Source organism: Osmerus mordax, chromosome 17 (assembly GCF_038355195.1).
Source record: "Osmerus mordax isolate fOsmMor3 chromosome 17, fOsmMor3.pri, whole genome shotgun sequence".
NCBI classification, from domain to species: Eukaryota; Metazoa; Chordata; class Actinopteri; order Osmeriformes; family Osmeridae; genus Osmerus; species Osmerus mordax.
The window spans coordinates 13940808-13968751 of record NC_090066.1 but is presented as its reverse complement, the minus strand read 5'-3'; the positions used below and the strand labels follow the sequence as shown (position 1 = coordinate 13968751).

The 27944-nt window shown below is 42.7% G+C and overlaps 1 protein-coding gene and 2 non-coding genes across 3 annotated transcripts in view; all 3 read left to right on the top strand.

The window, feature by feature from the left end:
* The window catches only part of LOC136959844 (putative nuclease HARBI1), a 201725-nt gene that overhangs the window by 112796 nt on the left and 60985 nt on the right, over positions 1-27944 (top strand). The window lies entirely within an intron of this gene.
* trnai-aau (transfer RNA isoleucine (anticodon AAU)) lies at positions 1327-1400 on the top strand. The gene has a single exon. It is a non-coding gene; the product is annotated as a tRNA-Ile (tRNA).
* On the top strand, positions 1485-1557 carry trnaf-gaa (transfer RNA phenylalanine (anticodon GAA)). Its single transcript has one exon. It is a non-coding gene; the product is annotated as a tRNA-Phe (tRNA).

Sequence of the window (27944 nt, the reverse complement as noted above, 5' to 3'; positions counted from 1 at the left end):
TGGAGACGTTCCTCTTCTTGCCGCTAAAAGGACGACAGGAGAGAGTGGCTTGTGTCGCGATGAAGATGACGACCAGCTGCATCGAGGGGGTGCTGTCTGCGTTGGGAGATAGACTGCAGAACGTGCAGCGGAGCTGTACTTTAGGGGAAACTGCCAAAAGACGAAAAAGAAGAAGACGGTATTGGACAATGCTGGCGTCTATCCCGCTACCTCTTGCATGATAAGCGAACGCCGTACCATTTTGGCAGTGCACCTTGGAGTCTCGGAATGCTGCTAGCTCCCGTTTCGTTGCTTTCTTGACATCCACTTGAATTTGCAGCGAAAAAAGCGCCTGGTGGCGTGGGCCAAACACGACCGGTTGTTTCACGCCGACACGAGGTGGTGCCGAGGACACCACGTTTCCGTTGCTTCACATGGCGTCATTTGCCTGTTAGCTCAGTTGGTCAGAGCGTGGTGCTAATAACGCCAAGGTCACGGGTTCGATCCCCTTACGGGCCATTGAGAGCTTTTTGAAGGTCTTTTCCTTCCTTCCCCGCGTTTGTGGCCAGGCTTCGCCATGCTACTGAAGACAGTGGTCTCCGTGCTGAAATAGCTCAGTTGGGAGAGCGTTAGACTGAAAATCTAAAGGTCCCTGGTTCGATCCGGGGTTTCGGCAAAGCTTTGGCGTCTCCAAAGTAGAGTCTACTCAAGGAAGTGGTTGACGGTGCGTTTTCTCAACGGTCACGCCAAAGCACTGCTGACCGCTGACTGGTCAAAGAAATGCGCGACACGGGACATACTGCATAAACTTGTCCCTTTTAAATATCTGAGGTGAGAGCGCAGCGCTGTGCACCAGTGGGCCGTGTTTTCCCTCCATTGGATGAAATGTCAAGCCGCAAAACGCCCCCGCCGATTGAGGATTTGGAGACGTTCCTGTGCTTGCCGCTAAAAGGACGACAGGAGAGAGTGGCTTGTGTCGCGATGAAGATGACGACCAGCTGCATCGAGGGGGTGCTGTCTGCGTTGGGAGATAGACTGCAGAACGTGCAGCGGAGCTGTACTTTAGGGGAAACTGCCAAAAGACAAAAAAAAAAGAAGACGGTATTGGACAATGCTGGCGTCTATCCCGCTACCTCTTGCATGATAAGCGAACGCCGTACCATTTCGGCAGTGCACCTTGGAGTCTCGGAATGCTGCTAGCTCCTGTTTCGTAGCGTTCTTGACATCCACTTGAATTTGCAGCGAAAAAAGCGCCTGGTGGCGTGGGCCAAACACGACCGGTTGTTTCACGCCGACACGAGATGGCGCCGAGGACACCCCGTTTCCGTTGCTTCACATGCCGTCATTGGCCTGTTAGCTCAGTTGGTCAGAGCGTGGTGCTAATAACGCCAAGGTCACGGGTTCGATCCCCTTACGGGCCACCGAGAGCTTTTTGGAGGTCTTTTCCTTCCTTCCCCGCGTTTGTGGCCAGGCTTCGACATGCTACTGAAGACGGAGGTCTCCGTGCCGAAATAGCTCAGTTGGGAGAGCGTTAGACTGAAGATCTAAAGGTCCCTGGTTCGATCCCGGGTTTCGGCAAAGCTTTGGCGTCTCCAAAGTAGAGTCTACTCAAGGAAGTGGTTGACGGTGCATTTTCTCAAAGGTCATGCCAAAGCACTGCTGACCGCTGACTGGTCAAAGAAATGCGCGACACGGGACTTACTGCATAAACTTGTCCCTTTTAAATATCTGAGGTGAGAGCGCGGCGCTGTGCACCAGTGGGCCGTGTTTTCCCTCCATTGGATGAAATGTCAAGCCGCAAAACGCCCCCGCCGATTGAGGATTTGGAGACGTTCCTGTGCTTGCCGCTAAAAGGACGACAGGAGAGAGTGGCTTGTGTCGCGATGAAGATGACGACCAGCTGCATCGAGGGGGTGCTGTCTGCGTTGGGAGATAGACTGCATAACGTGCAGCGGAGCTGTACTTTAGGGGAAACTGCCAAAAGACGAAAAAAAAAGAAGACGGTATTGGACAATGCTGGCGTCTATCCCGCTACCTCTTGCATGATAAGCGAACGCCGTACCATTTCGGCAGTGCTCCTTGGAGTCTCGGAATGCTGATAGCTCCCGTTTCGTTGCTTTCTTGACATCCACTTGAATTTGCAGCGAAAAAAGCGCCTGGTGGCGTGGGCCAAACACGACCGGTTGTTTCACGCCGACACGAGGTGGTGCCGAGGACACCACGTTTCCGTTGCTTCACGTGGCGTCATTTGCCTGTTAGCTCAGTTGGTCAGAGCGTGGTGCTAATAACGCCAAGGTCACGGGTTCGATCTCCTTACGGGCCATTGAGAGCTTCCTGGAGGTCTTTTCCTTCCTTCCCCGCGTTTGTGGCTAGGCTTCGACATGCTACTGAAGACAGAGGTCTCCGTGCCGAAATAGCCCAGTTGGGAGAGTGTTAGACTAAAGATCTAAAGGTCCCTGGTTTGATCCCGGGACCACTTTGACACACTTGCAAGAAATGATCCGCTGGCTAGATGTAGCATGATCTTATTTACCACCCACAATAGTTCAGCTTTTTTTGCAGCAGCATTCTGAGTTAGAGTAGCTAGCTTTTCCAGTTGCACAACAAAGTCACATAATGTGACGACATTGAATAAAAAAACTCACCAGGGACAACGACAACATCGGGAACCCTGCACTATGGATTATTATTTTGATGTCATTTTTAAATTAAGTGTCTGAACAGGACTGATTGTGCAGGCACACATGATTATTTTCTCCTTCATCTTGAACCTAAAACCTAGATTCTAGGTTAGAAATGTTGACAATGACCAACAGTTGCTACGTTACAAGAAACAAGGAACCAATCCGATTGGCCAAAGCTCTTCACTGTTCCACTGTTCAAAATGTTTTTCTGTTTCTTTCAATTATTAATACTTCTCAGAATGGGTTTTATTCGCCAATAAACATCACACAGACAAGGAATTTACTGTGGCAGGAAGGTGCACACATTAAACATATAAGAATCTTAAATAAGAAGTGTACAAGTCGAACTAATACTAGGGGTTTAAAAATGTAAAAGGTTTAGAATGAAATAAAATATAAAATGGCTCTAACATAACGCTTTAACATTTATGAAATTAAATAAGATACCCTTCTCTTTTTTCTCCTTTTTTCAACCGTGAGAAAATATTGCAATGCATAACAATGACAGATATACTTTTAACACTGTCTCACCATTTTGGTTTCAAAGCAACACTTTTTTTCACCTTCATACTGCTGACATACTTTTGTCTGCTATGATATTGATAACTGTTATGCAATATACTCTTCATCACTATATTTGCTCATTTTTCTAACTTCAAACTTTTTTCTGTTTTTCAATCTTTCATTCTTTAATACTTTTAACGCTTAAAAATGTATGAAAGTCAATAAGATACTCTTTTCATCACTGTTTTTTCTCCACTTTCAACAGTAAGAAAATATCGCAATGCATAACAATGACAGATATACTTTTAACACTTTTTCTCACCATTTTGTTTTTAAAGCACATACCTCTTTTAAAATGTTTGTAAAACCTTCACTATTCAAGACATCAAAACAATCGTTTCAACTGCTTTCCGCAAACACACACATTTTCTTCAGGAAATGTACCTTTCTAGTTCAAAATAAGTTTGCTAGAGGCAAGCTAGCTGCTGTTGCTCCACATTTCACTGATTGTTTGAAAGCGCCGGAAATGAGAACGTTACTTTTGACCTAAAGTTTAGCTGTGGCATTGAAGACAGCTACTACATACTGTATAGTGGGCGAGCCGAGTCTGACTGAGGCTAACGTCAAAACAAGCCGCGGTGTCACTCAAATTCCAAGTTTTACACAAATCACAAAAATATGCTGACCCGCTGGCTATCTTCTCAATCGCCATATCTTTAAAACACTGCCCTCCTTCTGATTTTTGATGTAGAATTGACCCTGGTACGAAATTAAGAAAATACTTATTAGAGATCGACAACAGCTGTCGCAATCCTCAACGGAGGCTGACGGGGCTCTCACGTAGCAAACCAATCAACGTTTTTACAGCAACCTACATTAAAATCTCACCATCTGGCTGTCTTCACAATAGTCATATCGCCCTTCTGTTTTTTGGTGTAGAATTGACCGAACTATAAAATTACGAAAATACTAAACCACTATGACGCTTGCATGGCTGCCGCCTAGGTAGTCTCACGGGAGACCCGCACTCGCTCAAATTACAAAGACTTTCACGACCTAAATAAAAAATCTGAGATGGCAGTTCCAGTCGGAATTGCTTTCTCAACAAAACCCAATGGTTGGTAATTTTGGGGGTTGGCATTTTTCACTCATAATCCAAGCTCCAATTTGCGTGCTAGAACGTCTTTGTATCCATGCGTCGTTGCTAACGTGTGCTGACGTAGTGACGTAGGCTAGCACTGGTACCCTTCGTTGACAGAAGACACTTTTTTGCCACAAAAACGTTGTAACCTCCTAAACTGTGCAACGGAGTGTAAATAAAAATACAAGCAACTCAATCGCTACCAAGACAAAAATTTTGACACCTAGGTTGTCTATGTAGTCCAAATATTGACTTAGGCTTAGAGGGGAAAAAATAAATAATAATAAAAACTAGAGAGGGTACAATTTCTGGGGAAATTGTAGGGTGTGCTTGCTTGCGTCGGTTGCACAGGGGTCCGTTTTTGAATGACATTTTTTTTTTGCTGCTCATTTACAACTGAAAATACGAGTGAAGTGTAGAATGAAATAGATGTCTTCTCATTTCCCCTGCAAGAGGCAGCCTCATCGTTGAATCAAAACGAATAAATTTGGCAGACCGGTGTAAAAATTGACCTAATCTCTATGACTTAAACGTCATTTTAAGTTTTTCCCTTCTCATGATATTTTCAGGCATTTAGCCTACTCATTGCATTCATTCATTAATAAAGAACCCCCTTTGAAGATTATTCTACGACGTTACCCGGCAGTAGAAGATGGAATCGCGATTCAAACAGTACCATCTGCTAACTGAAAATATGCCCCCCAAAACGTAAATAAGCTTGACATTTATTTAGTGGAAAATCGCTCATTCATAAAAAGCTCACTGGTAGCGATCATTGTCAGTAACAACGCAAAATGCGATATAGCCCTGTGTGGAGAAGCTGCCCCGGTAAATTGTACTACTACGGTACAGTAGTAGACTACTGCTGTGTTCGTCTTGGTAGCGATTGCGTTGGTTGAAATGGATTTAACGTTCCGTTGTACGGTTTAGGCTGAAATTAATTATTTTCATGAACAGATTGACAATGTTTAGGCTGTGGCAATGAAGTTCAGGTTAGTAGTTAGATAGACTTTTGATTTAAGTAAGGGGAGTGCCGAACATTTTCTGTCGCCGTTTGACTTCCTAAACAGCTGTGTACTGTAGCTAGATGTTTTTGTAGTGTGTCTCGCGTAAGCTACAGCGTTGCAGTGAGCTACACTGGTTTGAAACCACAGGTAATGGTAATTTCACCAACAAATCGTTTACTAATGTCAGAATAAATCCTACAACGAAAATGTATATGTGAGGAATGTTTATTTTAACGATTGAAAACAGATACATCATAGACCACTGTAGTATATGTTGCCCGGGCAACACAGGCTAATGTCATGATGCTAATATTTCAGTGAAATAGTAGACTACTGTTTCCGAAAGTAGATGTACTTCCTTAATAATATCAGCTTATATTGTACATTACACATCACAATTGTGTGTCATATCACAAAGTAAAATGAGTAAATATTTATCACCCTGGCCTCTTTGCTTGTGGCGTTTCTGCAGCTGCCTTGCAGTAAAGCTATAGTTAGCCTAGCTATCCCCCAAGTTAACAGATGCGAAACGAATGTTCTGCCAAAGGTAGTCACGCGTGTTTTCGTGACGTTAGTGACGTAGTGACGTTAGTAACGTCAGTGACTGTGGCTAGCAAATTAGCCACCGTTAGCTTCACTTTTTGCCACAAAAACTTAACTTAAGCCCAAACCATGCAACGGAACGTAAATTCCAATAGAAGCAACTCAATCGCTACCAAGACGAAACTTTTGACACCTACGTTGTCTATGTAGGCCAAATATTGACTGAGTTTTAGTGGGGCAAAAAGAATAATAATAATAATATATATGTGAGAGAACAAAGGTTGTGCCCTTGCCGAAGGCAAAGCACACCCAATAATAAATATATATGTGAGAGAACAAAGGTTGTGCTCTCGCGGAAGGCTTGAGCACACCCAATAAATATAGCTGCAAGCAGCAACGGCGGATTCCTCCAAACATTGCGAACCATTGAAAAATGTATATTCTTCACAAATTGTCACTGTATAGAAAAGTCCATGCTGCAGACTTACCAATGGGATACCAAATCTGAAATGCAATACCCTGCAATACCCTGCCGTCCTCCAGAACTACAGACCGGTATCACTGTTACCCTACCTTTCAAAAACAATTGAACGTGCTGTATCTAACCAACTGTCTAACTTTCTCTCTCAGAACAACCTGCTTGACCCCAACCAATCGGGCTTCAAGACTGGCCACTCCACAGAGACTGCCCTCCTTTCAGTCACCACTGCCCTCCAGTCTGCCAGAGCGGCTTCCAGGTCATCCGTCATCATTCTGCTGGACCTTTCTGCAGCGTTTGATACGGTTAACCACCAGATCCTGCTCGCCAGACTTTCTGAGATGGGCATCACTGGCACTGCACTCCAGTGGATCTCATCCTACCTGTCGGGAAGATCCTACCAGGTTTCCTGGGGAGGCAAACTGTCAGGACCTCGCCAGCTCTCCACTGGTGTCCCACAGGGCTCCGTCCTTGGACCCCTCCTCTTCTCTCTGTACACCACCTCACTTGGACCAATCATCACCTCCCATGGATTCTCCTACCACTGCTACGCTGACGACACGCAGCTGTACCTGTCGTTCCCCCCGACCGATCCGGGGATCTCAGCTAGGATTGAGGCCTGCCTCACCGACATCTCCGCCTGGATGACCGAGCACCACCTCCAGCTGAACCTCGCCAAAACAGAACTTCTCATCATCCCGGCTAAACCCTCCATCTCCCACGATCTCTCAATCACCCTGGGATCTGCGACGGTGACCCCTTCATCCTCTGCCAGGAACCTTGGGGTTACCATGGACGACGAGCTCTCCCTCACGGCCCACATTGCTGCGGTCTCCCGGTCGTGTAGATTCACCCTCTACAACATCCAGAAGATCAGGAGATAACTGTCTGAGCACTCCACCCAGCTGCTAGCCCAAGCACTTGTCCTCTCCAAGTTGGACTATTGGAACTCGCTGCTCGCTGGTCTCCCAGCATGTGCAACCCGCCCTCTTCAGAGGATTCAGAACGCAGTGGCCCGCCTGGTCTACAATCTACCCAGACGCTCCCATGTTACCCCGCTCCTCATCTCTCTCCACTGGCTACCTATCATGGCCCGTATCAGATTCAAGACCCTGGTATTGACCTTCCGAGCAGTGAACGGGACTGCACCCGTCTACATCAAGTCTCTCCTGCAGCCTTACACCCCCACCCGTCACCTACGGTCTTCTTCAGACAACCGCCTGGTGGACCCACCGCTCAAGACCGCCCGGTCCCAACACAAGCTCTTCTCCTGTCTGGCCCCCCAGTGGTGGAATCAACTCCCCACCTCCATCAGGGACACTGACTGTCTCTCCACCTTCAAGAAAAGGCTCAAGACGCACTTGTTCCGGGAGTACAACGGTACTTAGGAATGGTTCGCTTGACCCGATGTTAGTTTCCTCAAGGATCACAATGACTCTTGCTTAGAGACTTGTTGCTCTTGTGGTTAGTGGTAACTGATTTAAATTTTTGTTCTCGCTGTGATATATTGTTTTTATTGCTGTTGCTTGCTTTTTTCCACAGGTACACTTGCACTTATAGCGGTTCATGTTGTTTAATTGTAACTTGTTTAACTACATGCTCTTATGGTTCTTCCCTTTGGCACTTACTTTGGTTGTTCACAATGTGTGCTTCATGTTTTGGCTACTCGCGATGTTTTTTGGCTATCTTGTTGTTATGATCAGTGACCTATGCACTTTGTAAAGCTCTCTCTTGGAAGTCGCTTTGGATAAAAGCGTCTGCTAAATGAATAAATGTAAATGTAAATACCATCAAGATCCACAAGGGCCTTCGCTTCAAGCCAAGGAATGAGTGGGGGCTTGGTCAGCCCACACTTTCCTGAAATGTGTTGTGTGTGTATTGCCAAACTCGCGCGTGTGTCAAGGGAAAGGCTGAGTGTGTGTGAGAATGTGGAGCACGCGCGCTGAGGAGCAGCGGAGACATTTCATTGGAAATTTCCCTAGCAATTAGCCAAGCATGCATGTTTCAAATATTCACAAAAAATCTACTTTTCATTTTACAGTCAACTTTTTCTCAGATTTGTGTACTAAACATTCTCAAGTCTTCATATGAACTTGTGATTGAATCAGAGTATCAGTTTTGGACCAGCGAATGTGTAAAGCGTTATTTTAGCATTAGCAATAAATTAGATTTCCTTTATTTCCATTTTTTTTTAAGATATTAAGTTGCCTTTGCACATGGGAACATGTTGTAGTGTCTTCCACGTGACACACCAAGTTTGGTGTTGATATCTCAAACATTTGCTGAGATTTGACCCAACTTCCTGTTTGGTTGCTTTTTTGCAAAATTTGATTGGCTGTACCAGACAAACGGCTGTGAAAATCAAAAATGTGTTGAAGAATTGAGTGAGGGTTGCTCTGACGATGATGTGTGCCAATTCTGGGGAAGATTGGACAAAAATTGAAGGAGGAGTAGCGAAAAAACGTGTTTCCTGAAGTTTTATTGTACAGAAAAATCCAATATGGCGGCCGTTATAGGTTCTTGAGTCTTTTTTGTTCCTCATGCAAAATAAGGCATATCTATTGAATTTCAGAATTTTGGGACAAATTGGATGCAAATGGCATCACTTTGTAAAAGGACAATTGGGGCGTGGCCGTAGCGCGACCTATGGATAATGGTGCGTCATTTGTGGTGTGGTAGTTACTCTTAACCTATACTATCAATGTTTCAGGATTTTGAGAACCTTTTACCATTGCATACAAAATCGGAAATGCAATACAATCAAGATCCACATGGGCCTTTGCTTAAGACCAAGCAATGAGTGGGGGCTTGGTCAGCCCACAATTGCCTGAAATGTTGTGTTTGCGTCTCGCCAAGCTTGCGCGTTTCAAGGGAAAGGCTGAGTGTGGGAGAATGTGGAGCGCGCGCGCTGAGGAGCAGGGGAGACATTTAATTGGAAATTTCCTTAACAATTAGCCAAGCATGCATTTTTCAAATAGTCACCAAAAATCAACTTTTCATCTTACAGTCAACTTTTTCTGATATTTGTGTACTAAACATTCTCAAGAGTCTTCATGAACTTGTGATTGAATCAGAGTATCAGTTTTTGACTGGCGGATGTGTAAAGCATTATTTTAGCGTTAGAAATAAATAAGATTTCCTGTATTTCAATCATTTTTTAAGATATTAATTTGCCTTCTCACATGGGAACATGATGTAGTGTCTTCCACGTGACACACCAAGTTTGGTGTTGATATTTCAAAGATTTTCTGAGATTTGATCCAACTTCCTGTTTGGTTGCTTTGTTGACGATTTTGATTGGCTGTACCGGACAAACGGTTTTGAAATTCAAAAATCTGTTGAAGAATTCAGTGAGGGTTGCTCTGACGATGATACCTGCCAATTCTGGGGAAGATGTGTAAAGCATTATTTTAGCGTTAGCGATAAATTCGATTTGCTTTATATCAATCATTTTTGGAGGTATGAAGTTGCCTTTGCACATGGTAACATGTTGTAGTGTCTTCCACCGATATACCAAGTTTAGTGTTGACATCTCAAAGATTTGCTGAGATTTGACCCAAATTCCTGTTTGGTTGCTTTGTTGCCAATTTTGATTGGCTGTACCGGAAAAACGGTTCTGAAAATCATATATATAAATAAATTTTGAGTGAGGGTTGCTCTGATGATGATGGTTGACAATTCTGGGGAAGATTGGAAATTTCTTTTAGGAGGAGTAGGCTTTTAAAGGTTTTTGATAAAACCGGAAATGGGGGAAAATCTATATAACCGGAAATTGACGTCATAGGCTGTGTTGAACTCGTCTCGATCCAGGGAATCCAACTGTACCTCATTTTAGAAAATCGGTCATACGGTTCAAAAGTTACGTGTGTAAACACAAGTCCAACTTTGACCCGTTGGTGGCGCCGAGTGCTCGAATGGGAGACATGAAACTTGGTGAAAAAAGAGGGGACTGTGCTTAATGAGTGTGCCAAATTTCACAACTTTTTACCATATGGTTCTAGGGGCTGCCATAGACTCCAATGGGAGAAGAAGTGTAATAATAAATATAGCTGCAAGCAGCAATGAGGTGGCCAAGCAGTCGAATGACCCATAAAACATGTTAGACATCCTCAGAAGAGGGTTACGAGTATACGCAACAAGTTTGGTGTGAATCCATCAAAGATTTGCTGAGATACGACCCAAATTCCTGTTTGCTGGCTTAACGGCACATTTTGATTGGCCGTACCGGGCAAACGGTTTTGAAAATCAAAAAACGATGTGATGGGCGTTGTGAGGCTTGGTCTGAAGATAATCTCTGCCAAATTTGGTGAAGATTGGAAAACATTTGTAGGAGGAGTAGAGAAAACTGTAATTCAAAATGGCGGCCGGATCAATTCGGCTGTCATCACAAATTATCATGTGTCACACATGGGATGTCCCAAGATATCATGAGACAAAGGAGTCATTTAATAAAGGCAAACAAATCAACAGTTATTGGCCAAAACACATTTTTGCATCCTGCGGCCACGCCCAGTGATCACATGACACCAAATTGTTTGGACACCCTCAGATGAGGGTTCCGAGTCATCATACCAAGTTTGGTGTTGATTTCTCAAGGATTGACTGAGATATGACCCAACTTCCTGTTTTGTGTCTTTGCTGCCGATTTTGATTGGCTGTACCGAACAAACGGTTTTGAAAATCAAAAATCTTCGGATGACTTTTGTGAGGGTTACAAAAAGTAAGCTGTTTCTCCTACGGCACACATGGTCAGATTTGGCCCAAGTTTAAACAGCTGTAATTCAGTCATATTTTGACATCAGAATCAGAATTGGTTTTTATTCGCCATGAAAGTTTGCACAGACAAGGAATTTACTTTGGCAGGAGAGCCTACCTAGGCAGCCATTTTTGGCGCCAACTAGAAAGTTACAGCATAACATGAGGAGAAAGGAGGAGAGAAAAAAGCAACACCCAGACAATGCTCCTAGAGGAGTACAGTGTGGGAACAGACAAAAACCTCAGCACATAAGCACAACAACATTTACAAAAACACGTGACTTGCAACGGGGAGTGGGGGGGGGTAGACAAGCAGCATCTGGACATGCAGCCATGGTAGGCGCTGGACACAGAAGGCGAAGGCGTTGGATGGGGGTGGGGGGGTGGTGATATCTGTAGTAGGTGAAAGTTAATGTGTGAGTAGGTCTGGGTTGGCGCCCTCGACCTAGGCCACAATCAGTCCGATTCTCCCTATGCAGATTGTGTTGGCCAGAAGACATCCTTGGTCATGACCCGGGCAGAGACCAAACCACAGATGTCGGTGGGGGGGGGGAGGGAGAAGCAAGATAGTCTCGCTTCAGCGCTCTCCAGGGGAGTTGTTTTCCAGCGACGGCCTTGGCCAAGGCCTGTGCTGGTTACGGGGCCGAAAGTGGATAAGATTGGGGAAGTTGTTTTGACGAGTAGCCGCAACTCAATTTTCACGTCCACCCTTCAGGAAGGTCTCCATGTCCTCCATCTTCCTTTGCAGAACTTATCCCTGTTGTAATCAATGCTGCGTTGTAAGTTCACAGTCTGAGCTCCAACAACTCTGCCCACCGCATAAATCATATCGGGCAGCCTAACGGGGCTTTTGATGGCTGCAGCCATTTCCCTGATTTTCCGATATACAAACCCAGCGCCTATTCCAAACAGCAGAAAGCCTGAAATCATGGTTCCAAATATGAAGATGTCTTCAACGTCCTCCACGGAAAGCGCCGCTAGACACACAACACGCCAATTCTCCCACGCGTCCATCATGTAGCCAGCTGCGAACGTCTCGTCCAGACAGTTGGGTTCCCCTGAACCTGAGTTTCTCTTCGAGAAGAAGGTGTCAATAGCATTGAGAGACCAGCTAATTAATTCCATGCTTCTAGTGTCATGTCAAGGTGTGCCAAATTTCACAACTTCTGACCATGTGGTTGGGGCTGCCATAGACTCCCATGACAGATGTGTAATAATCAAAAATAAGAAGAAAATGTAGTGAAATGAAAATGGCGGGTTCCTCCTCAACATTGCAAACCATTACAAAATTGACATGACACAGACATGTATTTCATACATGTACACAACATTTCAAGACAATTGGATCAATGGCTGATTTGAAGTCATTTTTTGAAATTCTTCACAAATTGTCACTGTAGAGAAATATCCATGCTGCCGACTTTATGGGTTCTTGAGACTTCTTTGTTCCCCATTGGCAATAAGGCATGCGTACCAACTTTTAGACATTTTGGACTGACAGTTAAAATGCCACCCTTTTGAAAGTGACAACTTTGAAGCGTGTTCTGTCAGGCCACCTGTGCTCTGGTCAGGCCCATCATGCAGAGATCCATTCTTTAAAAGCTTTGATTACAACAATAACTTTATGAAAGTTTATTCTGCACTAGTACACTATTTCTTTGAAACTTAATGTAGGCCCATTCTAGTATAGCAGTTACATAAAACACAGATGAAACTCAGGAGAGTGAATTAGAGATAATGGTAGTGGAAGTGTTGTACCTTTGTGCTTCTCTTTTTTGATACTCTTACCAAATAAGGTAACTTAATAATACTGAATGCAATTATATAATTCAAAATTAAGACATTGGTTGAAAAGAAAGTATACATTATTATAATGTAATTGCGACAATTACATTAAGGCCTATAGGTATAGTTATATATATATTTTGTATACAATATAGCGAGGTAGCTGACTTCACCACTCCTGAATGTGCATTTCATCAACCCCAAGTTCGCGTGCTACAGGTCTGTTGCTACTTGTGAGTGCTTTCTGCACAGCTTTCTGTTTGAAAGCTAAAGTAGGCTATAAGAATGTTTTGGCATTCTACTTCAGATTTCTACACAAAGCAGAGACAGCGCGCTGAATTTTACACTCGGCATTTGTTTGACCTCCTTGTCTATTTGTTTGTCTATGGCCGCACTGCAGCTACAATTCACTCAATCTCTCTTACTAATTAAACGTTGCCCTTGAATAAACGCTGCACCACAAATGATCATTGTGTAATAAACGATGCAGTGTTTAATCGAAGGACATTTGGAACTCACTATACTAATTAAAATGACATCAACAATGACATGTAAAAATAGAACAACCCAACCGCACAGTTACGTACAGTATACTAATTTCAAATGCGTCTCACAGAAGCAAGTATAATGCTAAAGGTTTTACGGCTTGCTAGCCTGTAATACTGTCTGTACAAAGAGAAATCCTTAGCTCAGCTAGCCTAGCTAGACTAGCTGCTATCCTGTTTACAACAGTATAAAAGTCTTCAAGTTATCATACGAATGCAAACGCTAAAATACATGTTTTGTACTGCCGTTGTAGGCTCTTATTTCATGTTCCAAATGGGGGGGGGGGGCTGTCGCTGTCTTGGTGTGTGGGGTTGCATCAAATTCCCCTTTTTTGCTCTGTTAAATTGCTGCACCAGTCCACACTTGACCGGTGGGGATCTCATTCTATTATGACTGTAACTGTTACCTGCTCCTGGCATTCTCTAATCCCTGCTCTCCTCTCTCTGTCCCCCCCCACACACATCCCTTGTGGTGTGGGGGGTTTGAGTTGTCAGCACCTGCCTGGTCGTCGGTCAGCCAACGCTGGACCTGGTCGCGAGTCTCCCGGTCCTGTCCTACATCTATAAAGTTGACATTGGATTTTGGTGTTTTAAAAACCCACCGACACTGTATGACTATGTTTAGCCTGTGTTATGCTCCTCTCTCTCACCAACCGTCTCTGGAGGAGGGGATCCCTCTCTGAATTGCTCCTCCCAAGGTTTCTTTGACATTTTGGACTGACAGTTAAAATGCCACCCTTTTGAAAGTGACAACTTTGAAGCGTGTTCTGTCAGGCCACCTGTGCTCTGGTCAGGCCCATCATGCACTACCCATCCAAATTCGAATGAAAAAATAACACCGACAAGTATGTAAATTAGGCTTTGAAATCGTGAAAAAATCATCAGTCTTCTCTGCTTGAGACTGGGGGGGCGTGTCGCCTGAAGGAGCTGAAGCTCCGCCCCTCGCTGCCTAGTGCCTACCTCCGACCCAGATAATAGACTCTATGTCAAGCCGAACAAAACCATATAGAATTAGAATTTATTTGTTCAATGAGTGAAACATACAGATGCATATAAATGAAATGTTCCCCTGAGCTGTAACAGTAAAAATGGACACCAGAGACAGCAGACAGTGAGCTCTCCAACTAGGCTACTTCTAACACATTAGCTACCATTTCACCAAAATACCATCATTCTACACCGAGTAGCCTAATATCAATTTAGCGGTTTGCACTAACTCATAGCAGAGATACCTCTGGAAAAGTTATCTACTATAATTATAACAAGCACACAGAACAGAGTGAACTGCTGGCAGCGGTGGATTGTCCAGGTGCGACCGGGAGGAGGAACGGCCGGGAGGGCGATGCTCGGTACGGCTCCGCGCTGCAAGAGAAGCCGTGGGTCCGCGAACTCGTCTGTCTCTGGTCCATGTTAAAACTATCCGTTGTGAAATGGTCACTGCATTTAGTCATTTAGCAGACTTTCTTATCCACTGCAGAGACGGCTGTTGGAGTTTATCCGAAGCTTTTCATCAGCGTGGGTCTTCACAAAATCTATCCACCTATTTTTCCTTTCATTATCAATAGGGAACTTAAATGGCGTTGCAGCGCAGCTGGAGTTCTTGCATCCAGGGAAGATGCAGTTGCGGTTGGTGGGAGACATCCTGAAGCTAGCTAGCTAGCTGATGTAGGCTACAATAACAGTACAGCAGGAGGAACCATTCAGTGATCTGACGTAGATAGGGCAAAATGACGTAGATAGGGCATTTTTTGGCTCCGCCCATTAAAACCTGATCTGAAAACGGAAGAGAAACTGTTCTTCGGTCTAACTCCACATTTCAGTGCGACAAAGTTTTAGCGCTTTGCACAAGCTTTCAGGAACTCATTTCACACGTATATATTATGTACTTAGAAGCAAAACATGGGATTTACTTTTCAGGATCTTTAACTCAAAAACACATTACATTAACTCAAAACGGAAAGGGTTGGTACGACACTTCGTTGCTGAATGGATGCAGTAACTAACAATAAATTGATTGACAGAAGTACAAAATGCAATAGCCTGACAGAGTTATGTGCACCAGGACATTTGTTTGGCTATCGAAGCATGTAGCAAGTAGTAGGCTACTTATGCAAAAGTATAAAATGCATGTTAAATGTCAAAATCGATAGCGAAACAACCATCCTGGTCCACGTAACTCTGTCATTACCATGAAGTTGATCGTTTTGGTTGGAATGAAAGAAGAAACATTGTGTTAACAATTCAGAGTCATGATTTGCAGTACACTTTATTTTAATCAGGGACATTCCTATGAAATAATATTAGATATGCTGTTAACGTTTCACAAAATTAAAATAAGTATTTTATGCGCACGCTAAAAACACAGTTGAAGGAAGCAGGACTTTTCAGAAAAAAACCTAATAGTCTACAACAGAAGAACGAAATGCCACAATGACAGAGTTACGTGGACCAGGATAATTGTTTGGCTATCGATTTTTACGTTTAATGTAATGTGTTTTTGAGTTAATATAATGTTGTTTCCCATTTGGGGGAGCGTGGCTTTGTATTGGGGGGAGGTGAGCACGTCATCCTATTTGGGGGAAGTTGATTCGTATTTGGGGGGAGTGTTTTTATCTGGGGGATGCACTCATATTAGTGGTGTGATTTGCACTTCAGGGCCACCATACTGGCCCCTTGTGTGTGGGAGAATGTATAGCACGCGCACACAGGAGCAGAGGGAGAGAGGATTTGGGGAAACAGCCCCTAGAAATTAGCCAAGCATGCATATTTTAAATATTCACAATAAATCTACTTTCATCTTACATTCAACTTATTTTCAGATTTGTGTAATAAACATTCTCAAGAGTCTTCATATGAAGTTTTGATTGTATCAGAGTATCAGTTTTGCACCGGCGAATGTGTAAAGCATTATTTTAGCCTTAGCAATAAATTAGATTTCCTTTATTTCAATAATTTTTGAAGATATTAAGTTGCCTTAGGACATGGTAACATGTTGTAGTGTCTTCCACGAGACATACCAAGTTTGGTGTTGATATCTCAAAGATTTGCTGAGATTTGACCCAACTTCCTGTTGAGTTGCTTTGTTGCTGATTTTGATTGGCTGTACTGGACAAACGGTTTTGAAAAGCAAATCTGTTGAAGAATTGAGTGAGGGTTGCACTGACGATGATGTGTGTCAATTCTGGGGAACATTGGACAAAAATTGAAGGAGTAGTGAAAAGACGTGTTTCCTTTATCTTTATTGTACAAAATAATCCAATATGGCGGCCGTTATAGGTTCTTGAGGCTTTTTTGTTCCTCATGAGAAATAAGGCATATCTAACGAATTTCAGAATTTTGGGACAAATGGGATGCAAATGGAATCACTTTGAAAATGGACAATTGGGGGGTGGCCGTAGCGCCACCTATTGTCTCACATGGCCCATGTTTGGTATGGTAGTTACTAATGGTCTGCAGTTTCAACATGCCAAATTTCACAACTTTTTACGGTACTGGTCTAGGGGCTGCCATTGACTCCCATATGTAAAAAATTATAATACCACCAATAACAATAGGGTTTTCCTACCGGAGGAACCCTAATAATAATACTAACAAATAAGATTTGTGTTTATTAGGGGCCAAGGAGCGAAGCTGCTTGGCGCCTTGCTCATCGCCTCAAAACATCAATTGCGACTAAGGTTTGCGCAATATTGCCATTGTTATTTACACCTGATCGCCTTTCGATGAGTATACTATATCCACTGGCAGCAACTAAATTCGCATGAAATCGACTATTCGCTCCTCGCGGTGCTGGGCAGTGGCGCCTTAATGCACGGGCTTACCTGGGCTTAAGCCCGGGGCCTCGACCAATCAGGGGCCTCTTAATAATAATAAAAAATAATAATGATGATAAACGTCCGTATTCGCGGTGTCATTACTCTGCTCTACAGTGGCATCTGGTGGTGTATGTGGAGGGCAGCCCCCCCACCCTCCCCCTTATCTAAACAAAATGTAACAAAAACTAAAGAGGGTACAATTTGTAGGGTGTGCTTGCTTGCGTCGGTTGCAGATGGGTCCATTTAATATGAAACAAGCTGAACCCCCTTTGAGACAAGCTATTCTAACAACGTTGTCACCGGCAGTATTTTTCACATGGAATCGCGATTCAAACGGTACCATCTGCTAACTGAAAATATGCCCTCAAACGCGACTTTTTAGTCTCAGTCTAGAGCCCTGTGTGGAGAAGCTGAATTATGCTACGAGCAAGCTAGCCTAGCTGCTGTTGCTAGCCAAACTTCACTGAGGGGATTGTTTGAATGCGCCAGAAATTAAAAACGTTTCTATTGACAAAGTTTAGGCTGTGGCATTGAATACAGGGACGCACCACACAAGCTTGAGTTTAAATACATAATTTATTGTGACATTACTTACTGTATACGCAAGTCTTGAATTGCTTAAATGTATAATGCTGCTAGTACACCACGGCACGATACGATACTTGCTGTGCAACAGCAATGCACGTTGTATCCATGCGTTGTTGCTAACGTGTGCTGACGTTGTGACGTAGGCTAGCACTGAGTTCCCTTCGTTGACACAAGGCACTTTTTGCCACAAAAACTGAATTTAAGCCTAAACTGTGCAACGGAATGTAAATAACAATACAAGCAACTCGTGCGATTGTGCGATTAGCGTGTGGGGGGCCTCAAAAAATGTCCATAGCCCAGGGGCCTCAAGTGCTATTAAGACGCCCCTGGTGCTGGGAATAGCATTTACTTCCTTGCATATAGTCTGCTAGCTGTATTATGCTATAGTTTCTTTTAGACTTGCAAAATACGGACGTTGCTCGTCCACAAATGCCTTAATAAATGCATAGAATAAGTTTGCTTCTCTTGCTAGGCTGCCTTGCACGTGACTTCCATTGAAAATTAATGGGAGACAATTTTGGTCTACCGCCCCCCTCTGAAAAAATTATAGGGGAAACACAACATGCATTTGTCTTGTCTTTCACACAAAAATAGGGTTGTCAAACTAACACGTTAATTTTGATTAATTCATAATACTCTATCCAAAGCATTGCTTGTCCCAGTGAATAGAAAATGTAGATACAAAAGACCCCCAAAATGGAACTGCTGATAAGAGCACTGTTCTGTGCAATTTATGCACAAGGAGAAGAAGAGAGCGGCTGGACACTGGAGTTAGGGTGATTTTTTAAGGGTATGTATCCACTCAGTGAACAAAGAAAAAAAAGTGTCCTGGGTTGAGCTTTTCCTTCTGGAGGGGCTCACTCAACATATTGGGTCTAGGTTACGGATGGGTACCGAAACTGAAGGATTCAAATTCTTTGTGTCTATTCCAATATGTAATGATGGTACATGAATCTGTGTTCTAGAAAGAGTGGTCTGGAGTCGCAGAGGTCCGATAATATCAGCTTTAATGCAGCAGTTAGAAATCAACACGTCCAAAGTCCTGGGGTTGTCTACGTTTCCCTACCCACAACAGAGTTTTGGGCTGGTTCACGAAGTCCAACTGGATATCTTTCCCTGCCCAAGCATATCATATACAATGCAATTGAAACACAAGTATCAAAAAAGGGTTGAGCTTGTTCTCTCGTGCATCAGGGAGTTGTTCTTGCCTACGCGTCCCACCTGCTCGGGTGCCATCTCCACCCGGTTTCAAGGTTCTTTCTGAAAATGAAGAGATAGACACAAAGAACAGCCTGCTTCCCACACCCAGTGTGAGACCCAATGTTTAAGCCTGAGGACACTTCTAAGTTCATAAAACAGAACTTTAATAAGCACAATGCATAACTTTACTAAGCACAATATATTCTTTAATCCCTCTTTTGATCTCTGAAAACACCAGAGATCAATCAACATAGCCCGGACCAACCACCGCCTCCTCGTCCGGGTCAGCCAGCCTCAGCAATGGCATTTGGAACCCCGTCTTTGGGTTCTCCACAGCCGAGACAATGATCTGGTTGCACAGGGACCTGATACACGGGATAGAGCAACAATCATGTTGATATTGATAGCACACTCTTAAGTAAAATAGCGGAAACCTTCTTAGTCCAGTACAATTCTAGTGTGGTCAAGCAGTATCACTCTTGACCTAGTCGTAACCCTCTTTTCCGGAATCTCACATTCATTTACATTTAGTCATTTAGCAGACGCTCTTATCCAGAGCGACTTACAATAAGTACAGGGACATTCCCCCGAGGCAAGTAGGGTGAAGGGCCTTGCCCAAGGACACAATGTCAGTTTGCATGACCGGGAATCGAACTGGCAACCTTCGGATTACTAGCCCGATTCCCTCAACGCTCAGCCAACTGACTCCATTCGTAGCAATAGCAAATGGTTCACTGGCCCTCCTGGCCCTTCTCCACCAACTCCTGCAACGTATGACTGGATTCTGGAGCAGCACAACACATGCTCCAGTGGTACCACGTACTTCCTTTCCCCAGCACCCTTAGGGCGTGCGAGGTTCTCTCGATTACCTTGAATGGTCCTATCCATAAATGTACAACAGGCTTCCCCGAACATCTGATGATGTATTGGGGCAGGTGGGGCAGGGTCTCCAAGGGGAAGGGGTAGATCATCCAGTGAGAAAGGGGGGGACAGGGTCTCCAGGGGAATGGGGCCTTAGAACAGGGGTTGTATATCCAAAAGGTAGTCAGACCTGCCAGTCTGACTCGTCCTGAAGCAGAAAAGAGTTACAGTCCCAGCATCACCTTATCTCCCATGATCAAGCAGTAACTGAGTCAAATGAGATGCGAACAGTCGAACACCAATGATTAAACACAGATATTGAAATCAAGAACCCATTTGAGGATTTAAGGTGGATATTTTTAAAGTTCAAATAAATCCCTCCTTTCACACCCTTTTAGGGTGTGACAACAAACACAAGTTTAAAAATATCCCATTACTGATTACACAATGTTGACATACAAATCAACAATAATGATGAGACTATGCAGCGTTATGGCCAAGTGGTGTGGACACACTGGACACAGTGGGAAAACCCTAATGATGTTATAGGGGAAAACCAACCATCACTCTGCAGAGTGGACATTCGACATCCATGTATCCACGGCAGACCTGGACATACTCACAGGCCCCCTCTAGTGAGCATTAGGTTTAAGTTGTGGAATTATGATCTTCCATAATTCAATTCAAATGTTGTTAATGCATCTGGTACAGGACTGGGAAAGACTTCAATCCACTGTAAACATATCTATAGTTACCAGGCAGTATTGACCCTTCAGTTTTCTTGTTGTTGAGCAAACACATGTAACAGCATCTAATAAGACAATACATCATCAGATATTCAACTCCTATTAGTCATGCCTAGAAATGACAATCTGTTTCTTTGTTCCCTTCTTTATAAAATCAACTGTTAGTCTAATTTCTTTCACTCCAAAAAAACTTTTCTGTCTTTTAAAACAGTTAAGTTTAAGACCTATATTGTTTTAGATTCTCTATTTTACCAAATCACCTATTTTTATCAAAGATATGATAAAAGCAATTTTCATTATATCCAACCAGAATCCGTATGCTTCTTAAATGAAATATAGACCAAATAATGTTCTTAATGTAGCTATTAACCAAACATTTTTCCCAACTATATTTTCTATAAAATGTCAGATAGGTAGAACTTCATAACTTGTTTTGCTGCAGTTCAAAACGAGCCAATTAGCTCAAACCATCATAACCACAATTTATCAGACTTGATGAGTCTTCCCAAATTATTTCTGAACTGAATGTTATAATAACCCTCTTCATGCATTAATACCATTTATTAATACAACATTATCACAGCCTAACTGTTTATCCCAAACAGTATGCCAGGCTCTGATAAAACTCAAATAAAACTTAAAACCAATTACAACTAGAGGGTACAATTTCTGGGGAAATTGTAGGGTGTGCTTGCTTGCGTCGGTTGCACAGGGGTCCGTTTTTGAATGAAATTTTTACAACTGATTTCTGTATATTTTATATGAAAATGCATACTTATTATTTATAAAGATTAAATAGATTTAAAAGCATTTTTTTTGCTGCTCATTTACAACTGAAAATACGAGTGAAGTGTAGAATGAAATAGATGTCTTCTCATTTCCCCTGCAAGAGGCAGCCTCATCGTTGAATCAAAACGAATAAATTTGGGTGACCGGTGTAAAAATGGACTTAATCTCTATGACTTAAACGTCATTTTAAGTTTTTCCCTTCTCGTGATATTTTCAGGCATGTAGCCTACTCATTGCATTCATTCATTAATAAAGAACCCCCTTTGAAGATTATTCTACGACGTTACCCGGCAGTAGAAGATGGAATCGCGATTCAGACAGTCCCATCTGCTAACTGAAAATATGCCCCCCAAAACGTAAATAAGCTTGACATTTATTTAGTGGAAAATCGCTCATTCATAAAAAGCTCACTGGTAGCGATCATTGTCAGTAACAACGCAAAATGCGATATAGCCCTGTGTGGAGAAGCTGCCCCGGTAAATTGTACTACTATGGTACAGTACTAGTAGACTACTGCTGTGTTCGTCTTGGTAGCGATTGCGTTGGTTGAATTGGATTTAACGTTCCGTTGTACGGTTTAGGCTGAAATTAATTATTTTCATGAACAGATTGACAACGTTTAGGCTGTGGCAATGAAGTTCAGGTTAGTAGTTAGATAGACTTTTGATTTAAGTAAGGGGAGTGCCGAACATGTTCTGTCGCCGTTTGACTTCCTACAGCTGTGTAGATGTTTTTGTAGTGTCTTGTGTAGGCTACAGCGTTGCAGTGAGCTACACTGGTTTGAAACCACAGGTAATGATAATTTCACCCACAAATCATTTACTTGTAATGTAATGTCATAATAAATCCTACAACGAAAATGTATTTGTGAGGAATGTTTATTTTAAAGATTGAAAACAGATGCATCATAGACCACTGTAGTATGTATTGCCCGGGCAACAGAGGCTAATGTCATGATGCTAATGCTTCAGTGAAATAGTAGACTACCGTTTCCAAAAGTAGATGTGGGCCTACTTCCTTAATAATATCAGCTAATATTGTTCATTACATTTCATAATTGTGTTTCACATCACAAAGTAAAATGAGTAAATAGTTATCACCCTGGCCTCTTTGCTTGTGGCGTTCCTGCAGCTGCCTTGCAGTAAAGCTATAGTTAGCCTAGCTATCCCCCAAGTATAACAGATGTGAAACGAATGTTTTGCTACAGGTAGTCACGCGTGTTTTCGTGACGTTAGTGAAGCAGTGACGTTAGTAACGTCAGTGACTGTGGCTAGCAAATTAGCCACCGTTAGCTTCACTTTTCGCCACAAAAACTTAACTGAAGCCTAAACCATGCAACGGAACGTAAATTCCAATAGAAGCAACTCAATCGCTACCAAGACGAAACTTTTGACACCGCCGTTGTGTATGTAGTCCAAATATTGACTGAGTTTTAGGGGGGCGAAAATAAATAATAATAAATATATATGTGAGAGAACAAAGGTTGTGCTCTCGCCGAAGGCTTGAGCACACCCAATAAATAAATATATATGTGAGAGAACAAAGGTTGTGCTCTCGCCGAAGGCTTGAGCACACCCAATTAATCTCCAAATAAAAAAACATTTCGTTATTTTCTCTTTCTCTTTTTCTTTCCCCAAATTACATCTAATACCTTTATCAAAACTCTTAAAAACCCTAGATTTTACTATTTTGACTTAAAATGTTATCCCATATACCCTCTAAGTATATTCATAGTTTCCTCTTCAAAACATCAGTGTTTAAACCAATGACCTCTTCACATCCACAAAACGTTCTCGTTTCATTTCATAACCTTCCATGATCCTCTCTAAACCAATCTTTTATGTAACTTTCTAATCGCTTCCTCATAATTTTTCACATACATTTCCTCAAACCATTCTTTGACCAACACAGCTGGTTAGCGTTTACCGTCTATTCACTTAATTTTGCTCTAGTATAACTCTTCCAATTGTATTAGAACCAATTTATAAACCAGGGGTATAACCTCTGGGATAACCTTTGTAAGATCTCAACGTAACGGGACTCTTTTAGCCCCCAACTTTCTCAATCTCTCCTCGGGATTTCTGTAACTTCTTGGTCAAAAAAAAACACCACACTCCTCTATTTTTATTCAACACAATTTGACTCCACACAAATATGACTCGTTCAGGGACTGTAACCCTCTTGTACCGGAGAGGACAAAGAAAAGAAAAGACACACCACACTCCTCTCTATTTTTATTCAACACAATCTGACTCTACACAAATATTACTTGTTTAGAGACTCTATTTTGAGGACACTTAACCTCAGGGAATTTAACAATTTTGAGGACACTTAACCTCTTTGAGGACACTTAACCTCAGGGAATTTAACTATTTTGAGGACACAACCTCAGGGACTGTAACCCTTTTGAGGACACTTAACCTCTTTGAGGACACTTAACCTCTGGGAATTTAACAATTTTGAGGACACTTAACCTCAGGGACTTTAACAATTTTGAGGACACAACCTCTTTGAGGACACGTAACCTCAGGGAATTTAACTATTTTGAGGACACTTAACCTCAGGGACTGTAACCCTTTTGAGGACACTTAACCTCTGAGGACACTTAACCTCCGGGACTTTAACCCTTTTGAGGACACTTAACCTCAGGGAATTTAACTATTTTGAATCATAAAAACGGTTGATTTCCCACTGTTGATTTGACTAGGTACGATGAAACATAGTAATCGTCTAAATTTGGTTCTCAGTTCCGAATAGCAGTACTTTGAATTAACAGGTGTCTGCTTACCTTTTTTTATGTTGAGGCGCCTCTGACGATTACGTCTACCTCCTCGTACCGGTGTATGGGTCTCTCTCCCGATCCGTCGGTCGGGCCGGAACCCTCTGGACTCCCTCTTTTCAGCGTCGGGGTCACCAGTTGAAGGATTCAAATTCTTTGTGTCTATTCCAATATGTAATGATGGTACACAAATATGTGTTCTAGAAAGAGTGGTCTGGAGTCGCAGAGGTCCAATAATATCAGCTTTAATGCAGCAGTTAGAAATCAACACGTCCAGAGCTCTGGGGTTGTCTACGTTTCCCTACCCGCAACAGAATTTTGGGCTGGTTCACGAAGTCCAACTGGCTATCTTTCCCTGCCCCAGCATATCATATACAATGCAATTGAAACACAAGTATCAAAAAAGGGTTGAGCTTGTTCTCTCGTGCATCAGGGAGTTGTTCTTGCCTACGCGTCCCACCTGCTCGGGTGCCATCTCCACCCGGTTTCAAGGTTGTTTCTGAAAATGAAGAGAGAGACACAAAGAACAGCCTGCTTCCCACACCCAGTGTGAGACCCAATGTTTAAGCCTGAGGACACTTCTAAGTTCATAAAACAGAACTTTAATAAGCACAATGCATAACTTTACTAAGCACAATATATTCTTTAAAACCCGGTATTAAACTGGCCCCGGTGCTAAATTGTGAAAGACCATATAAGACCATAAGCTCTAACGCTATCGGTTCTGGTACTGGATAAATAAATATATATTTACTTATTTATTATTGTTAAATAAATGTTATCTTCTACATTTAATCTCACCAATTTGCTATAATATTAAGACATTTGTCTGCATTTTCATAATTCGCAATCCAGAAGCGCTGTCTGTCTATCAACAACGAGCGCAGCTGTGCACTCACAATTCGAAAACTGGCGGAGAGAATCAAATGCTCCAAAGTGTGGATACACTTCACTAGGTTAGATACAGACAACTCGCTGCCACAAGTGCAACAAGGGCTGTATACCACTAGCCTGGGTCTGCCCTCCTACATACATCCGCTCAATTTTGATTTTGCTTCTGTACCAAGTCTGGGATTTCAGTGTATTAGTCGGTTTTTGGAAACAACATTTTTGTAGGTCCAATCAGCGAACAGAGGGAGTGGCTAAGAACGATGACGTTGATGTCGTTCGCTAGTTTGAGTTGTAGTTCAGTAATGGCGGCGGAGTCGCTGCCGAATATGCCAAAAAAAGCCGGAGCAAGAACAATCTTTGCTAAAGGCCGATATATGGGCACATGGGAAACACCCTCCTCTACGGGGAACGCCCTCTACGAGCTCTCCGAGAGCCCTCGAAGAGCCCCGGAGAGCTCGACGTGCACCTCCTAAATTTTCTAACGATCCGTTGTAATTTCGGATAGTTACGGATACCCCCTTGGCTGTGATTGGTCAGTATTAAGAACCGCTTGCGTCAGGGGCGGGGTTGACGTGATAAACAGGACGAACAGAATCCTTTGACCGCCATTGCTGCAAGTTTTTACAATTCATATTTCAGCTAAACAGTACATGTAAATCAGCATCTGAATTAAAATGTGACGAGAAATGGGCAGTGTAGTTGCTGAAAATGTGCGTATTTTATTGATGAAACGGCTGATTTGTAAATTTGCTCCGACTTCTCGATAACCTAGGTAAATAAACACTCCACGACGACTTACAAAAAACCGTTGCGCCACCTACTCTTCTGGCGGTGAATTGTTTTCAGCACCCACAGCCTACGGAGAACCATAAACGAAGTCTATCCGTGCGTATCCGTGCGCCCGCCCATCCGTAAACGGAGACGCAGAAGCATATTTCGGCCTTAAGTTTTGTTGGTGGCCATGATGTTGTGGCCCTCCTCTCCACGGGGTTCGGGAAAAGTTTGATTTTCCAGCTACGGCATCTAGCTCCGTTACAGTAGTGGTGAAGGAGTTAACTAAGGCAAACGCTAGGGATTGGTTATGGCAGATCAGAGTGGCTATGGGCAGATCCATTTCAATCTATACTAAGGGTACATAAACTAGCAGTACTAAGTGGGATTAGAATAGAATTAAATATACAATAAAATAAAATATAACCAGGCTAGTATACCACTATACCAATGTTCAGTTGTTTTACATTCATTTCAAACCAGGGGTCCGTTCTCCGTACGTCGCTAACTCAGTTAGCTGGATTTGATTGTAGACGATTTGTCATTATCTTGGATTGTTGCGTTCTTCGAAGCTCATTCTGGACTTGCTGTCATAGCAACAAGTCTTTTTGCTTAAACCTGCTTAGGAGCAGGCTTATTTTATGTAAACAAAATGTGATTGCGACTTTATAAGCAGAGGTGATACAGGATGTCTGTCACAGACATGTCTTGTCTGTTTTACGACAACAACCCTGTTGTGGAAGGTGCAAGAATAATTAGCTGAATTTAACATGAAACCGAATTAATTGCTCATTGCGTGATAGATAGATCCTTAAGCACAGCACGATATGCTACTTCGCCTATACTTTTTGAGATAGCCTATAGTTTTTTTCATGAGGGTGACATTTACATCATAAATTTGTTGAAACCACATTATATGACATAAAAGATGATAAACAAAGTATGAAAATAAAAAAACATAGGCCTAGCCTAATAAGCGATAAAACATCTAACGTGGTCACTAGGCTACTATACATTTAATTTGGTCTGCTAATTTTGGATTGTGCAGACTTTGAGGTATTCCCTAGCGTTCTGATTAAATCTCAAATTCGGAGTAACCTTCGAGCAAGCTGTTGCTCTGTTGCGGAAAAAACGGGGCGCTCTTTTTGGCCATGGTGAGCAGCCATAGACTTATGTGAGCAGCCAATAGCAGCGTTGCTGATCAAGGTTTCTACTATCGATACATACCCCCTTTTAGACCAACGCATAACTCAATCCAGCTATACTAATTATACACAACATGGGTGTTCGAACAGGGCCGAATTCGAAGAACCGAATTAGCCAGATTATGATTAGCAAGATGATGTCATCTTGGATGTGTCATTTGATCTCGGATGTAATAAGCGACGTACGGAGAACGGGCCCCAGGGCTCTCAAGTTTTATCAAAGGTTTGGCATGAGATTACCATACATGTCAACGTTTGGGTACAAAACGTTCGGGGGTGTTGGTGATGTTTCTGATTGGCTGGTTTTAACTATGTATAACTGGAGACAACTATGGCTTGAGACTATGCCTCATCAATTAATTGTATATAGCGGGACAAGTTCCTTACTTCTCCGCGTGAGAAATGCGTGAGAGTTGAGAGCCCTGTTTGAAACATTGCCGTTTCTTTCACTATAGATAATTGAATACATTTTACATGAATGTATTTAATGTGAATTCTGTTCTCAATTTGTTTTGTTTTTAATGAAAAAACACCACAAAATACCGATAAGAATACAGTTAAAGTACCAGATCGATAAGCAGTATCGCCAACAGTAGTAGGGTAATACTGTTAAAACCTTAAATACCCTTCCCTAGTTTTGGTATTAGTATTATCTTGGTAGAAATTCAGGCTTACTGGTGGTTTGGCATCCTCCTCACTGCCTGTGAAGACACTTAAGAATACCATTAAACAAGTCTCTCCTACCTCATCTCCCATGTGGCTGCTTCCCCAGTCGGTTAATACAGCACAGATGAGACATCAGTCAGGTGTCCTTCATCATTTTAAACTGTTGGAACAGCCACTGTCCTAGGAGATTACCAATCGTCCTGTCCGGTTCT